The sequence below is a fragment of the Impatiens glandulifera genome, chromosome 2, assembly GCF_907164915.1.
Source record: "Impatiens glandulifera chromosome 2, dImpGla2.1, whole genome shotgun sequence".
Classification (NCBI taxonomy): Eukaryota; Viridiplantae; Streptophyta; class Magnoliopsida; order Ericales; family Balsaminaceae; genus Impatiens; species Impatiens glandulifera.
Genome location: NC_061863.1, coordinates 14830581 through 14849234, shown reverse-complemented (window position 1 = coordinate 14849234; position 18654 = coordinate 14830581).

Genomic DNA, 18654 nt, shown 5'->3' with positions numbered 1-18654 from the left:
TAAATTTTAATTAAGCAAATTTATGACTATTAAAACTCTCTCTGAAAAACAAGTTGTTTTCTAAGGGAGGTCGTATAATCTCATCAAGAGCGCGTTGAAATCTATGTCTACTTATATTATTTCATTATTTGTGATTCTTAAAAGCATTGACAATAAAAATGGAAAGGTTGATGTGTAATTTTTTATGGAGGTCTTCTGAGTCTTTGTTTTCACATCTTGTTAGGGATAAAATAAAAAATATATATATAAACATGAAGGAGTTTTGGGTTTTTGTGACCTTTGTGCTTTTAATAAGGCTTTATTTTTAAAGTGGTGTGCACGTTTTGGTTCGAAACAGGGAATTCTCTGAGTAAATATGATCAGAAACAAATATGGGTTTGGATTGTTCTGGTGGGTTACAAAAATATACAGTCTCCCCGTAGGATGTAGCATATGGAGTGACATATCAATCATGTGAGAAAGTTATCGTAAACATTCTTTGTTTACCGTGGGTGACGGTTCATCTATCTGTTTTTGGGAGAATGCATGGTGTGGGGTAATAGTTTTATTGTTCTCTTCCCCATGCTACTTATATTACTATTTTTAGAGATACCACAATCAAAGATGTACGACCATCGCTCTCAAGGATTTTGCTTATCGTATAAGATATAGAAGGATGTTATCATTGGAGTAAAGTTCTTCTCATGATAGACTGTTATCATTAGTGGTCAACAAATGGGTGTCTCCGTTGAACCAGGATACGATGAGATGGAGAAATTTGTATGAGTTTGATGCGGGGCATTGTTATTATCTATTTCATAGTGTCGTTTCAACTGAGTTGTGCTGGGAGAAATTATGTGAGTCTAAGATTTCCACTAATATCTTTTTTTCGGGTAGAGTATGATCCATTGTGGTATTCTAAATGATGATAGATGTATGCACAATGGTCTTATCTTAGTTAGTCGACATCGTCTATGTCTTAAGAATGTGGAGACGGCCCCTCATCTTTTCTTACATTGTAAAAGTGATGCTAGTATTTGAAGTATTTTTTGGAGTATTATTAGTATTCATTGAGTTATTTCGGGAACTATTGGTGCGTATTGGGAAACATGAATTGAGATAGTTAAATTTTTGCGGGCCTGAAACAATGGTTTTTCAGGTTATATTTTCATTATTTTCTCGTGGATAATTTGATTGGACAGAAATCGTAGAAGGTTCAACAATCTCAAACGACCGTTGCGAAATCTTCACAATGCTATCATCCTAATATTATATGATGTTCGACGTGGGAAACTGACAAATTCAGTCAGGGAGCTTATTGCCCTTTTGGAAGATCTCTGCATACGTTAATTTTGTATTATTTGTGTGATTTTTTTCACAAATGTAATATTTTTATCGTTGTGTTTAAACAACTATCTATTTCATAATAAAACTGCATGATCATTTAAAAAAAAATGTAAGGAGAATGGTTTACATTGTCAAAGAAAAAAAAGATCATTTCATAATTAATTTAATAAAATAGTGAAAATATGAAATGGTTGAGGATCGATCCATATATGTTGCCATATCAATGTGAAGCTGGTAACCAAAAAGAAGAAGGCTGAACCCAATGAAAAACTAGAAGCTTTGAAAACATGACTTTATATGGTATAATCTTATATAGACCCAACAAAGACTCAGGAAAAATGTGTGACTCGGGTATTTTGAGGACACTCTCTTCAATGGATGGCAAGAAAGGGCGGGATGGTAGATGATGCGATTGAGAAAACCACAAGCCCATCAATTAGAACAAATCTTCACAAGCCAGTTTTTTCATCTCAACCATACCCTTGCCACCTAACTAGATTGTGCGAGGAGGAACTACATGTCGACACAAATGAAGAAATGATTTATGACGAAGTGGAAGATAGGGACGGTATAAATTGGTTAATAAATATTATGAACCTCAAATAATTCATTTCCAATATGCAAAGAGGAATGCCTTTTATCTATAAATCCGACTAAATAAATGTATTCTAGTTTCTAAATTGTTGGGCAATGATGAAGGGTGGTAAACGAGTTCGAGAAATTTCAAAAACGACTAAAGTTGCAACCAGCCGCGTCCATGATGATTGGTGTGCCCTAAGAGAAAAATTAAAAAAAAAAATCTTCTTTTTTAATTTAATAGTTATATTTTCTGTTTTATTAAAAAAATTAAAATAAGTTCGTATTAATTTTTAAAAAAATATAACATAGTTTAATTGGTTAGATGTTATCTTACAGTGACCTATTAATCAAACTTTAGTATTGCTCTTAATTTATTTTTATTTATTTTTTTGATTTTGGGTTCTCTTGTAGGAGGGAAGTCCTAGACGGCCGATTATCTAACCTTACCATAATGTTGCCCAACCTGACAAAGAAAACAACAAAATTATCCAAAAAAATAAATGCACACAAAAGAGTGGAAAACATAAAATCTTCAAAGTGAAGTTAACTACACCACTAACTAGTGGCGGAGTCAGGATGAAAAATTACCTGGGGCTGACTCCAACTTTCATCTCAGATTTAACTTTCTATGTTTCGCTTTTTTTTCAATAAAATTTCCACGATTATTAGAAGATGAAAACTCGTCATGCCCTCTCAATGCACACGTTTGCAAAGTGAGCCACCAAGTATTTTCAATAGTTGTTGTAAGCCGTAATCTGTTATTTTGTTTTTTATATGAAGACTGTGCATTTAGTACTTTGTCAATATGACAATAATATTCATTAGATTATCAAGATATTCAACTGCCCTGTTATGTGGTGAAATATTATATCATATATGCATAACAAAAGAGCATCTATCCTCATCATTAACTCGCTTTCAATATTTGAATCCATCTATTATAAATGTAGGTTTTTGGGGTTGCTTATGTTAAAACAAGAAACATGGGAAATAAAAAGCAGCATCTTTCAAAGGAGAGTATTCTAACCAAGTAAATTTCTTAAACCAATGACTTTGGAACCGTCGATTTTGATTTCCAAATTTGGTCGGCGGGTACTCATCCTTAATAGGTTGATATGACCCCATCTTGATATAAGCTCGTCTAATTTCATCCCTTTGATTAAAAGGATATTTCCATATCGGAATACGTAATGTTGGATCAAGTTTAAGAGAACTTACATCAACATCAATTTTAAGAGATTTGTTAAGTTCTTGAGTAAGGATATCAAATTCTTTATTTTAACTTGTTTATTAATATTAATTTATATTTTTCTTATAAAATTTTGAAATAGTTTAAAATTAAGAAATATAAAACACTATTATTATTATTTTAATTTACAAAATTTTATATATAAATAAATCTTATTTATATATTAATTAAAATATAAATAAATCTTATTTATATATTAATTAAAATAAAATAAATGTGAGGACAGGGTTTGATCTGGACCTCATATTCACATTTCAATAAAATAGCCAACTGGGCTAAGACTCACATGTCAAACATATATATAAAAATTTTCTTTTAGTATTTTAATTTAGGTGGGGCTGGAACCCACCCTAGCCCATGGGTGGCTCCGCCCCTGCCACTAACAGAGAAGAAAAAACTTTAACCTCGTATATTAATTAGTCTTTTCTATACCATGTTTCCAACTGTTGGTGATCGTATTTTGATTCTGTGTATTATTTTGACTTATTAATGCAATTTTTTACTCAAATATACAACAATTATATAACATAATTCGATTTGGATTTGGATTTATGGTTTTGTTCAAAAATGTCATTTTTATATATAAATGAATGAAACATGTAATTTTAAAACGAAAATAATAATGATTGGTGGGATAAAATGCAACAACATTCCATGGGTGGTTCTTTTTAAGGAGCCGAAAGGAGACATGACACTTTATTTCTTGGTACTTAACAAGCCGGATATCAAGCTTAATTAAGCAAACACACGACAAGGAGAGGATTTAATGATGAAATAGCACGGGTATTAAGTACTTGTCTGATTTGAAATTAAAATAAGATTTTTTAAATAATTCTAAACTCAAATACCTAACTAATTAATCATTATATAACTGAAATTCTCATATATTTAGAATAACCAAACAAAAATTCCAAAGAATGTCAAGATTCAAACCAAAAACACCTGAAATTAATGCCGGGTTAACACCCGACCGTTGAATATACAAAGTACATGGTAAAACTAAAAGGGTCTCATTAACAAGGAGACAGAAACGGAAAAAATGCACAAATTATCGCCACTTTGTTTTTTCTTTTTAATATGTTTTTTCTTGGCAATTAGTGGGCGCAAATGGCGGGCTCACAAGTCAAGTCGTAGCATGAATGATCTCTTTCCTGTTTTGTATGGTCTATGGCAAAGATTTTTTTATTCATGAAATTTTGTTTGGTTATTGTTATTACACTACTATTACGACCACGTTTTATTAAGGGTTAATAATGAGAATCGAATCTGAAATTTTTAAGGTAATTTATTTTCATTTTTCGGTTTGTTTACGACATTCAGCTTAGATATAAGCCTCGTTACATACCGGTTTGCAAATAAACTGAATGTAAGAGGTAAAAAAAATGGCCGAGCATAAAAGGCACTGAACTAAGTTCTAGCTAGTGTTCTTTGTTACAACACACTTCCTATCTATTAATGAGTAATCTAAACTGAATAACTATTAAGCTGAATAATTGTGATCTGAACATATATTTGATGAGTTTTTCACTTGTATAGTTCAATTATACATGAAGAAATAATTGTCAAAAAGTCAATTTGGTGAGAAAACAGAATGAATTTGGTTGATTAACATTATTTAATTTTTTTCTTATCAATTATAACACTTAATTCATTAATTAATATATTAAAATATTTTATTAAAAAATATACATATTGTATTACTATATATTAATACTATTTAAGTTGAAAAAAAATTACTTTTTTTTAAATATCCACCAAATAAAATTATTTAAATAATTTATAAATTATTCAAATAAAGTTATATCCAAGACTACTAATGAAATCTACAATTTATTTTTTCAATGTAGGGTCAAATAAAAATATGTTTTTAAATAAAATCTCATAAATTTGACTAAAGCTTCCATAGACTTTGGCCTTTATTTTCATTTCATTTCATTTCATTCTCCCTCTTCAATTTCCTTTTTCTAATATTTTTTTTTTTTTATATTTATGCTTTTGTACCAGACTTCCTTTAAGAGATCAAAGAAATTGACCTAACTCTCTTTTCCATTTTCTTGGGTTTCCTCCCACCTCATTCCAACGCTTAATTAAAGTATTTCTTTCTTCTCATGAATAAATATAATATGCATTTAAATCAAAATATTAGTCTTTGTAATGTTAGTGTGGACTATTATTATTATTATTATTATTATTATTAGTTTAAATGTTAAATTATGTTTTCTTATTTTTATTATTATTATTAGTTTAAATGTTAAATTATTTTTTTTTATGAAGTTAGTACAATATTTTATAATTATTATCTTAATTTCAACTTAAGACATTATAAATTAAAATTAAAATTAAAATGATAACATTTAGTATTTTAAATAAGACTTTTTACACTTAAGCTAACCTGATACTAACCTGATACGTTTAAAATGTTAAATTATGTAGAATTGATTATTAATATTATATATTAACTATTGAGTTGTGAATGTTTTTTTATTAATAATTCAATTAGTATTATTGTATTTATGAAATCTAAAATCTTGTTGAATGCAATAATACTTAACCCTTCTATGTTCTTTAGTTAATAAATTATTGCAATGAAATTGCCATTGTTTTAAGGAAGAAATAATGTAAATTAGTAATCCAGTAAATGGTGGCATGAATGGGGGCTTTAGAAGATATCTATACTATTAGATTGAAAGCAACTTAATTATTTTATAGATATTTGCAGAAAATCAACAATGGAGAGCTTCTTCTCATGTATATCAATTTTGACTTGTTAATGGTTCCATCTTTCTAGAGGCATTAGACTCAATGTAGACATGAAGGTTAAGTCTGTCCTAAACCATTTTTTTAAGTCATAAAAATAAAATAAAACAATAGTTGAAAAGTACATAAAATAAATTTGTGAGCTAAGTTAAACTGTCTAAAGTCTGGAGAATAATGAAAAACAAAGAAGAGAAAATTAAATTATTGGGCCTGACAAAGAGAATATTATAACTTTGGGCCGGAGAAGGTGGTTTCGTCTAGGGTTCGCTAAGCTTATCTACAAATGCTCTTAATGGTAAGATGCTTTTTTAATCTGTTTTTTTATGTTCTCAATTTTTTCTTCTTTTTTTGAATTGCTCAACTTTTATACTTATCTAATTCGAATAAAAAAAACATCTATTTAGAGTGGGATGTACTTGATTGAGTATTATTAATGTAGTGATTATTTAATAACCGAATTAATTCAATCCATGCTCATAATATATTGATTAATGTTATGATTAATGGAGAAAATTATCGATATACCAACTTGATTTTACGGTTTTGTTTAATAAAAAAACTTATTTGATATTATTAATATATTAATCTTTTGTACTTGATTTTATTTAATTAAACATAATAAAATAAATTTAAAACATGTCGATATAAATGATCGAATAAATTTAAAACATGTCATAAAAAACTATCAAAATGCAACATTTTCCTGTAAAAAATAATTTATTAATGTTAGTTTTTAAAAACTGTAACTCACTAATACAAATATTGCATTAATTATTACAATAACAATGCATTTTTACGTAAAATAAAATTAAGAAAATATATATTATAAATTATATCATTAAAATGAAATAATATAATATTTCTTCTAAAGTTATATAAATATGTGGCTGCAACTAATATAGTAATAAAGAAAACGAAGGACGATGCAAATATTATCGGAAAAAAATTAAGCTTTGCAAAATATTTAACAATAACTTATATTTTCATTAACTATTGCACATAAGCTGTTATGGTTGCAAATATAAATATGAAATAAATGCAATAATTTTGTTAGTTATATTTATACTATATATTGCACTAACACAAATAAATAATCTCTTCGCAACTAGATCTGCAGAGTAATATGATATAGTATCATTGCAAAATATATTGCATTAATATTTAAAAATATATTTGAAATATTCAAAATCTGTTTGATAAAAGATTTGTAGTAATTTATTTAAATTTCTACTTTTCAGTATTTTTCAAACCCATCAATGCAGACGTAATTCTATGCCTATTAAAAATAATCGTTCACAATTTGTTCGCAATAAAACTTGCAATATGTTTATATAATTTTATACTTGGAATATATTTTAAAAAAATTTTAAACCCATTAGTGCAAACTTAGTTGCTAGCCCTATTAAATATAATCGTTTATAAACTTCTTGCAATAACATTTACAGTAAATTTTATAAATTTATACTTAGAATATATTTTCAAAATTTTGTATACCCATTAGTGAAAACATAGTTGCTAGACCAATAAAAAAATAAAATGTGTATTGCGAGAACTAGTGCAAATCGAATAACATATAATGTAATTATTTTTGAACTCTCGGGTACAAATCACTTGTATTAGTGTGTACTAATTTTTGTACTAACTCATATAGAAAATTATATTGCATTAGCGTTTGCACTAACTAATAAGATGTGTATTACGAGAACTAGTGCAGATCGAATTTCATATATTGTAATTATTTTTGAACTTTCGGGTACAAATCCCCTGTATTAGTGTGCACTAATTTTCGCACTAATCCATTTAGAAAATTATATTGCATTAGTGTTTGCACTAACAAATAGAATATGTATTGCGAGAACTAATGCAAATTGAATGACATATATTGTAATTATTTTTTAACTCTCGGGAACAAATCTCATGTATTAGTGTGCACTAATATTTGCAATAACCGATATAAAAAATTATACTGCATTAGCGTTTGTACTAACCCATATGATGTGTATTGTAAGAACTTGTGCAGATCGAATGTTAAATATATTATATATCTTAATTAGTAACAATTTTAGGGTTAACTAATTATTAATTATTTCTCACCAACCCCATCTACCCGTGTACTTCTTTATTAACCTTATTCAATTATTTTTCTTCATTTTCCTTTATTCCATCGTCATCTTTTCTCTACATTTATTTACATTCTTCTTCATTTTACACCATTCATCTATCACTTCTTTTTTTTTCTAAAACTCCATCTTTCATCACCATCTTTGAAAGGATCTTCATACAATAGTCACTAAAATCAAGAACATCAATACATTGGTTTTGCGTTTCAAGTTAATCACTATTTCAAGGTAATTATGTCTACATTTATACTTTATATCTATAAACTCCATCACTTACTTTATCTATTTTTATCTTTTTATTATATTTAAATATATATATATATATATTCATTCACTAATTATGTTTATATATATATATATATTCACTAATTATGTTTATATATATATATATATATATATATATACTCATTGACTTAGATATAAACATATTAATTTTAGCGAATGAAGATCTTTTAATCTATAATAATAGATAACCATGGTTTTCTTGCTTTTAATATGTATTGTTTCAATAGAAGTGCATCTAAATTATATATATTATAGATTATATACATAATTACAAATGAGGTATGACCGTGATTGAATGAATAAGAGAAACCCTAAAGGCATGGCAAATTTTTTTAAATGAGAGAAATAGTTCATTTCATTTGCCACAACTCAACTCCGTTATATGGATGGTAAAAAAATAAGGTCCCTGGCTTAAAATGTCGTATTCAAAAGTACATTATGTCATATTTGTGTCTTAGTCATTTGATTAAGCAAGGATTCATGAAAAACTATCATACGTGGTCTGCTAATGAGGAATCTAGCCAAACCTCGAATGTATATACCTTTCGCTCGGTTTCAATGAAAGACCAACAAATCAATACGAGTAATGGTACATGACATGGGTTCTAGTTACCAACCAAATGTGGAAAATGAAGCTTCATCCTCTTCCAATTCTAACACACATATTTTTTCAGACAGGTTTTGGAAATCATTGGACGTGACACATCAATCAATTTGACCTGGTAATGATAGAGAAAGTAAACTATTTGCAACAGTGAAACATCTTAACATTAAATACGAGAAAAATTGGTCTGAACGTGCTGTCAATCAAAATCTAGACTACATTAGATCAATGTTACCCAAAGACAATTGCATGCCGGATAGTTATTATAGAATGAATAAATTGGTTGAAAATTTGAGTTTGTACGTGATTATAATAGATATATGTAGAGATGGTTGCATGCTTTTTGGGAGGAAGATATTGATAAACAATCATACAACTTTTGTCATCAATCTCGATATAAAGAACATGTTCGTAAATCGAAGCCCCATAAACAACTATTTTATTTATATCATGATTGTAGGTCCTTTTGTGACATGAATATCGGATTAGATCCGAATGAAATAGATGGGTCAATTCTCGTCATGGTTCTAATAAAAATGATGAATTTATGATTTCACTTTGATTCACAATTAATATTATTTGGTTCAACACATGGTTAGTGATGTGTTCATTAAAGTTGTTTTTCAGGTTGTACAAGACAATCGAGGAATTCTAGAAAAGGATCTACCTTATTTCATCTCTTTTGGTCTTAAAACGCCTGCAACTACATTTTCAACTTACTTCATCAGTGGTTATGTATGGAGGGCAAGTGATTATGGTTCTAATAGATCAACGATGAATAATGGTATTTGCGTTCATGCCAATAATGCCAATTATTATGGACTTTTGGAGGAGATTATGGAAAAATGAGGTGGATGTGGAGTATCAACAGGATTATCCAACCATTGAATTGTATATTCCCCTTGTTATATCATTGTACAATGTCAATGATTTGTGTGACCCAAATATTTTAAATATTGAGTTAGATGGATCGGATAAAATTGAATCGCATGAGAGTGGTTCGGAGGAAATTGAAGATATACTAAGTGATTTAGATTACAGTACAAATGGAGATGTTGAACCTATATTAGGGGAAGAACAATCTGGAGATGACACGTTTTAGATTGCTAGTAAAATGATTTATATTATGATTTATTTAATGAAATATTATGGTTTATTTAATGATATATTATGGTTTATATTATTGTTTATTTTTACACATGTTATGGTATATTTAGTGAATATCATGATGAATTTGATGTAAATTATGGTTAATTTTAGTAAAAAATAAATCTAACATTACCTTCGGTATTGTCATTGTAAAACGAGTATTGCAAAACTTAACGTATATTAGAATTTACTTATGATTAAAGGAGAGTATTGCAAGACTTAGCGCATATGTTTGTGGACACTTATTTTCACTCCAATTTTTATAGTTTATAAACAACTATTTTTGAAATAATTGAATTTTCAAGAAAAAAATTAATTTCGGATTTTCAATAAAATTAAGGTGATAATTGACCTAAGTTATAAGAACACATGGGTTTTATCATACTTAATATATTTAAGGTGTTTTAACATTTAATATCACCTTAAATAATAAAATATTTTTTAAAATAAGAGGAAGACGTTTTTTTAAGTTTTTTGAGATTTTGTTCATTTTGTTTAAATAATTTGTTTAATAAGGTTTTCTTAATTAAATGAATTCGACGGAATGGTAAGTTATAGAGTTGTCTATAAAGCCTCATTATATAAACTTAAGTTTTTCAAGCTTAAAAATTAATTCCCCTCACATTTTCAAAATATTTTTTTTAGAGTGTCCCAAATTTTTCAAACTCGTCGATCAAAAATTGTTTTTTTAAAATTAATCACAATGCTGAAATGCTATTAGATTTGCATTAACATCTGCACTGATGTTGAAATGTAAATATTGCAATGAGTATCGCAAATTGACACTGAAGTCCATTTATCCCTAAATTAGTTGCAAATCCAATTTGCAAAAATCTAGTAGAATGACACTAAAGTCTTTGTTACCCCTAAATATGTTGCAAGTTCATTTATCCCAAATTTTTAACCCACGTTTTAATTATCAAAGTCAAGGGAAATAGATTTGTAACAAGCGTGTTCAAGTGCGGCTTTGGAGTAGTGGTGTATAACATTTGGCAAAAACGGAATGCAAGGGTATATGGCAGAACCCGCAGGAGCGTTGAAGAGTTATGGAAAGATATTGTATCGGATTGCAGTGCCCTCGCGGGAACGTGGAGAAGAATGCCAAGCACGGAGCAGAACTGGAATATCTGTAGGAATTGGAATTTACCGTTTTTTAAACTCACTAGAATTGAAAGCATTGTAATCAGATGATTCATTTACGTTTTTTAGCTTTTTAGCTTTTATTCAAAATGTTACGACTTCAAAATCATTCTAGGCCTGTCTAGAATGATCTCTTAAACTCGTGGTTTTTTTCTATTTTTGGGAATTTTTAATGAAATGACGCTAAGTCGTTTTCCCAAAAAAAAGAAGTGGATATCCCAACCTCCATGAAGTCTTGGATTCAAGTTTGGCAGCGACAAGTTTCGTTCTACTCATATCTTAGTGTTCTAAGATCTTAAATTAATTTTTTTCTTATTGAATAGGTCATTTAAGTTAACAATGACCAAATTATATTAAAATATTATTAGTAAGAATAAAATTATAAAGAATAAAAGACAATAGAAAATTAAAAGGGAATGCATTATTAAGAAAAACATGGCAAATGCTCAATGGGAATCTGTTCACTACAAGAGGTAGACTTTTTAAGGTTATAAGGTCTCCAATGCAACATGCCCAAGTAAACTATATTACAATGTTAAATATCGATTTGTTAATGAATATATCTTGAATACACATTCCATCAAATATTATGGAATTGGAAGCCATACCTATTCAAGAGTAATGCTCTTATAAAGAATTACACAAATAACCCAAACCTCAATGTTTATTAATGATATTTCTGATAGATATATAAATCTTTCAGTATAAATACTGAAAGGAAGAAATCTATCGCCAATGAGAACATATACTAACATGTGAACCACATCTATCGGTATTGTTATGAAATTTCAACAGATATAATCTATATCTATCGGCTTTGGATCCTTCTAAAATATGAGTTTTTTTTGAAAGGGAAATGTCGAAATATTTATACTAAATTTATCGGTTTTGGACCCTCCCAAAAAATAGAAAAAAATTTCTAAGTGTTAGGGTTTTTATAGAGGGAATATGTCGAAAGATTTATACTAAATCTGTTAGTTTTGGCCCCTCCAAAAAACAGAAAAAAATCTAAAGTGTTGGGATTTTTCTGAAGGGGATATGCCAAAAGATTTAGACTAAATCTATCGGTTTTGAAATTATATATTTCCTTTACTTAAGTGGTTAATTTTATAAGTATAGGTTTGTGTTTGATTATAATTAAGGACAAAGCCGAAAGAAATAGATAAATTTGTCGGTTTTGACACCAAATACCAAAAGATTATCTCTAATTCTTTCGGTCACGGTCTTCTTCACTAATTTCTTCTCCCTTTTCTAAGTGGTTTTTTAGTTTATAAGTATATAAGGATATTTTTTAATTATCTAAGGATATGAATTGTGTGTCATATTTCAAGTATAGGGATTGTGATTGAATTTACAAGTATAAGTTTGTGTTTGATTATAATTAAATGTGTGTGTATAGTTTGTGTTTGTATGTGTAGGTGTTGTTTATAATTTCTATGTATATAGGATTGTGTTTAGTTTCTTAAGGATAAAATATAATCAGGCTTAATCTGATTAATTATTAAATTTGAAGGGGTTAAATACCGAAAGAATTAAAACAAATATTTCAGTATTTAAAGGTAATTACGAAAGAATTACTCAATTCTTTCGGTATTGGCCCTTCCCAGCACTTTGAGAATTTCTGGGTAATTAAGGCCAAAACAAATGAATTGGATAATTTGTCGGTTTTGGCACCAAATACCGAAAGATTATCTTCAACTCTCTCGGTAATAGTCTTGTTCACTAATTTCTTTTCATTTTTCTAAGTGGTGTTTTAGTTTTCAAGTATATGGATCTTGTTTAATTATCTAAACATATCAATTTCCATGTTTTGGTGATTGTGATTAAATTTATAATTATAAGTTTGTGTTTGATTAATAAGGATGTATAAATGTTTGTGTTTGATTATAATTAGAATGTGTGTATGGATTGTGTTTGAATGTGAGGATGTGTACGTATTGTGTTTAATTTTTAAGTATATAGGATTGTGTTTAGTTTTTAAGAATAAAATATAATCAGCTTAAATCTGATTCATTATTAAATTTTAAGAGATTAAATACCCAAAGATTTAATTTAAATCTTTCAATATTTTAGGTCAATGCCGAAAGAATTACTCAATTCTTTCGGTATTGTCCTTCCCCAACACTAAGGCCAAAGCCGATAGAAATGGGTAAATTTGTCGGTCGTTAGTTAATTTGCAGAGGATACCATAGATGAAGCTAAAGTAAGGAAAGACAAGAATTCTGAAACTGAAGTTGAGAACAACAAAGACAAGAATCCTGAAATCCTGAAAAATAATCTTTTTTTTTTTATCAAATTAGCACGAGTTCGTTCAAAGAAATATTACACAATGAGGATAAAAAACTTCATCATCTTTTTCAATTCAATCTCTTTTTATCGCAAGGGAAGGGGAAGAAGGCCACATGACGCAATAGGCTTATATAGAAATAAACACCCTAATTGGGATAATTAGGAGTTGTTATATTGTAATCTTTCAGTGTAACATTTGTTGTATGGTTGTGTGAATGTTACTAATCAGATATTTTAGGGTTTGTTGATTGTCATCCTTTAATCATAGCTAGGGTCTATCTAGTTATGATTCTTAGCCTCCTACTTTTGGGATTTTTAATTTAATGGTATTAACCGTTTTACCAAAAAAAGTTAATGCTGAAAGATTTGCTATATCTTTCAGTTTGACCATTTAAATCGGGATTTTGGCAGAAAATCTCCCATGCGCTCTCTCTCTTTCTTCTCTTTGCAAAAACTCTCCTTTCGCCCACCCAATCGTCGTTCTCTTCCTCCAGCCGGTCCACACCATCATCGTTATATTCCTCCAACTGCATATCTATGCCGCTGCTGCCCAAACGCCAAAGGAAGGAAGAAGATTGTCCCGGCCAACCGTCTCGCTTACCTCCTAAAACCTCCCAGTGAACTCTTCTTGCATATATTTCTTCTCCTTTTTTCCTATTCGCTCGATTAATTATCGTGTTGTTTTCATATTGATGAAATTGGTGTGATTTCTGGTTTTATAAACTTCTAGGTTTAGCCTAATTATAGATTTTCTAAAATTGGTTTGATTTAGGGTTTATGAACAGTTTATAGATATGTTAGAAAACAAGCCTAGCTAATTAGAATTCATACCGTCCTAATAATTGTTGTAAAGAGAATCAATTAAGATTCTTAGCAATTGATGTGTTGATTATTATGCATTCACTTTGATTATATGTTGATTAATTATTAGCATACATAACTTCTCAATTTGTATGTATCTTTCATTATTTTAAAAAGCAGTTAAAAACTTTCCCATTTGTATGGATATTTCATTTGGATAGTGAATGTTTGGAGTTGATGGCAGTTTGCTATCATTCTCTTTGGGAAATTGATATGAAAGGAAATGTAATTGATGTGTAGAGTTATTTTTAATTTGGACAATGAAAATTTCAAGTGTTTGGTATTAAATTTCTTTGATTGATTGTCGTCTTGTTCTCATATTGCTGAAATTGGTATGATTTCTAGTTTTATACTTATAGGTTTAGCCTAATTATAGTTAAGTTATCCACTTATGTGTTACTTAATGTTTGTTATTGTCTTCTATATTTCATATAAAATAAGTGTAAGGACTTAATATTGAGGGAAACATATAAAATAATTATTATTAGATTAATGACTTGTTTCTGAATTTTATCATATGGATGGAAGTACCCAACAAAACTTGGATGAGCTTACGTCGAGATCATACAAAATATGAGGAAGGAGTTTACCATTTCATAAATCTTGCATTGAGTAGTACATGACGACAAAAAGTGAAATATCCTTGCGTGAAATGCTTAAACACGACTTTTAAGGATATATTCGACGTGAAGACTCATCTCTTCGTTAATGGAATAAATATGAATTATGGATTCTGGTATTGTCATGGAGAAAAGAGGAGTACTACTAACGTGGTTTATGATCATGATGATGACAATGATCATGACGGTGACTCGGATGATGTGGTGCCGGAAGTCACAATTACTCCACTGGTCTTTAATAATACGGTCAATGAATAAAATTCTATGCAAGATTTTATACACGATATGTTCTCCAACATTAATGATGGCCCGGGCAACCATTAACCATTCGAGGATACGTAGAGATTTTATAAATTGTTTGATGATTTTAACGGCCTTTATATGAAGTTGCACGAATAACAAAATTATTAGCACTATTGAAACTCCTTCACATAAAGAATATCGGTCAATAGACAAACGCTTTGTTCGATATGTTGTTGCGTCTACTTAAAGAGGATATATTACCGATGAACGCTCAATTGCCAAGCTCATACTACGAATATAAGAAGTTTGTTACATATATTGGGCTCATACAGATATATGCATGTAAGAGAATTTGTATACTATTTTAGAAGAATGACAAAAATTTGGAGTCTTGCAGAGTTTGTGGCCTTTCTAGATAGAAAGTCGACCAAACAAGCCGAGTAGTTCGGAAGAAGAAAAATGGAAAATGTATGCCACTAAGGTGTTAAGATATTTTCCTCTAATACCAAGAGTACAGAGGCTATTCATGTGCTCTAAGACCGCTCCAATGATGAGATGGCACAATGAAATAAGAGCTGAAAGTGATTTATTGAGATATCCAATTGATTCATACACTTGGAAAATGTTTGATGAGAGGTATAAGGACTTTGCATCAGACCCCGTAGAGTGAGACTTGGTTTATCAAGTGATGGGTTCCAACCCTTTGCAAATGGGAAAACGTCATATAGTATTTGGCCGATTATTCTAATTCCTTATAACGTGTCATCAACTCTTTACATGGATTCTAAAAATTTCATTCTATCCATGTTAATTCCAAGCCCAAAGAGTTCGGGAGATGCAATTGACAACTTTTTTTAGCCATTGATCGAAGAGTTGTCTAGTCTGTGGAATTGTGGTATGAGAACATTTGATGCACACACCTCACAACATTTATTATGCAAGCAATATTGTTATGGACCATTAACGACTTTCCAGCGTACGCGAACTTGTCTGGGTGGAGTACAAAAGGGAAACTTGATTGTTCTTGTTATAATTGTGACACTATATCTCTTCGATTGAGTAATGAGCAGAAACAATGTTACATGGGTCACATATGCTTTCTTCCACCAAACCACAAATATAGGAGGGATAAAGAGTTGTTTGATGGTCGGACAAAGTATAAAGAGCCCTCAAAAATGATAATGGGGCATAAAATTTACGAGCAAGAACGAGACCTAGAAGGAACAATTCTAACTACAGATTAGAGGAAGAAAACCAAGATATGTCATAAAATACAGGGAGACAATTGGAACAAACTTAGTATTTTTTTATGTTTATCTTATTAGAGATCACTATTAATGAGACATAATTTGGATGTGAGGCATATTGAGAAAATATTTTTGATAGCGTGTTGGGAACAATGGTGAACGTGAAAGAGAAGACTAAGGATGGTCTTAAAGCCCGAAAAGATTTATAACTCTTAAACATAAAACAATAGTTACATCCTACAAATGTCGGAGGAGTAGTTCATTATCTAGAAACTCCTTTCACTTTGTCCTTTGAGAATAAGCAACATCTTTGTAAATTCCCGAAGGATCTTAAGTTTTCTGATGGTTTTTTCTCAAACATTGAAGGTTATGTAAATTTGGAAGAGAAGAAGATTACGAGATTGAAGAGTCATGATTGTCATATTTTATTATAATACCTTATTCATTTAGCAACCCATGGATTGCTTCCAGATGTTGTGTATGACGCTATAGTAAATTTGTCTCGGTTATTTCATTTGTTGTGTTCCAAAGTGTTGAGTGCATCAGACCTAGAACAATTATACTTATATATTATAATGACACTTTGCAAATTGGAAATGATTTCCACACCATCGTTGTTCGACATCATGATGCATCTCCCAGTACACTTGTCACATGAGGCTATACTTGGGGGTCCTGTTTAATTTTGATGGATGTATCCGATAGAACAATACATGGGTACAATGAAAAGATATTTGCAGAATAAAAATCACTCAGAAGACTCACTAAGCGATAACTATCTTGTGAATAAAAGTATTAGTCTATGTGCCAAGTATTTGGAGAAAGCTCCTGAATGCACACAAAGTTCAATCTCAGGTCTCTCAGTATTTTCATTATTGGAAGAACTATCCAACGAAACAATATACAACTTGGATTATTGCAATCGAGAAAAGGCACATTCATACATCTTGAAAATTACCTTGAAGAAGAACCATTTTAGATGTATGATTTCGTATTGCTATGTTAGTACGAATTATTAGAATTAAAGATATGATTTTATAATTTTATATTGAACACATGTGCAACAAATATATGCAGGATTGCAATAACATGGAGTCTTGTGGAGAAATTTCCCTAACGTATGCTAGTTATTTTAAGCATAAAGTGAGTAGATACCAGAATCATGTATATCTGATAACTTTAACTTGATTCTACAATTTACAACTAGTTTTTTGAAATGTATATAAGTCTCTCAATTAACAGATGATAGCAATATATCAAGAGACCTTAAGATCTTACAAATATTTCGGCAAAGTGTAACTAGTGTAATGCCGAAAGCTTTCATCAAATCTTTCGGCAAAGCCTGTACCGAAAGAGTTGTTGAAATCTTTCGGTACAGGCTTTGCCGAAAGATTTGATGAAATTTTTTGGTATAAGCTTTGCCGAAAGATTTCAACAAATCTTTCGGTATTTACCCTGGATAAAGATAAAATAGCCTTTTCGACTTTTATATATCCAAACTGTTATCAGCCAAATTAGAAGAAATACAATCTATGCTAAAATGTCACTAAATAGTTTATGTCGGTAGATCTAATCATATCTATCAGAAATGGCTTTGCCAAAAAATATGTATAAAACGTCGGTAAAACAAACATATTCCGACAGTTTATACATCTATCGGTTAAGGCTCCAATACCTTTACCGATAAGATCTTTACTGACATATATCGACAGGTTAAGAACATTTTTGGTAAATGTGTATTATCAAAAGATTATGGCATTTACCGACATAGTAAACTTTTGGTAAAAGTCTCATTTTTACTAGTGGTCTTAATATAAAAAATGAGAGATACATAAGTAGACAAATAAAATCCAGTACTCGTAGATGAACATAAGAATATACCTCAACTATATATCTTTCTACAACAATTACCCTTCTTTCACTTCAATGAGTGGTTAATATTGCTCCTATAGAGTAAGATGATATTGGGCGGATCGACGAGTGTTTTTACCATCTTTACCCGTTCTAGTTCGGAGATGTTTCTTACTATCAGCTCTGACATGTTCGGTTTCAGAAAATCTCTTCGGACACCATTTATACAATTTAAAAAAATTTGTTTTGATAAAATTATATAAAAAAAATTTATATAATATATTAAAAATTCAGAATAACTTAAAACTCTTATCAAATATAAAAAATTAATAAA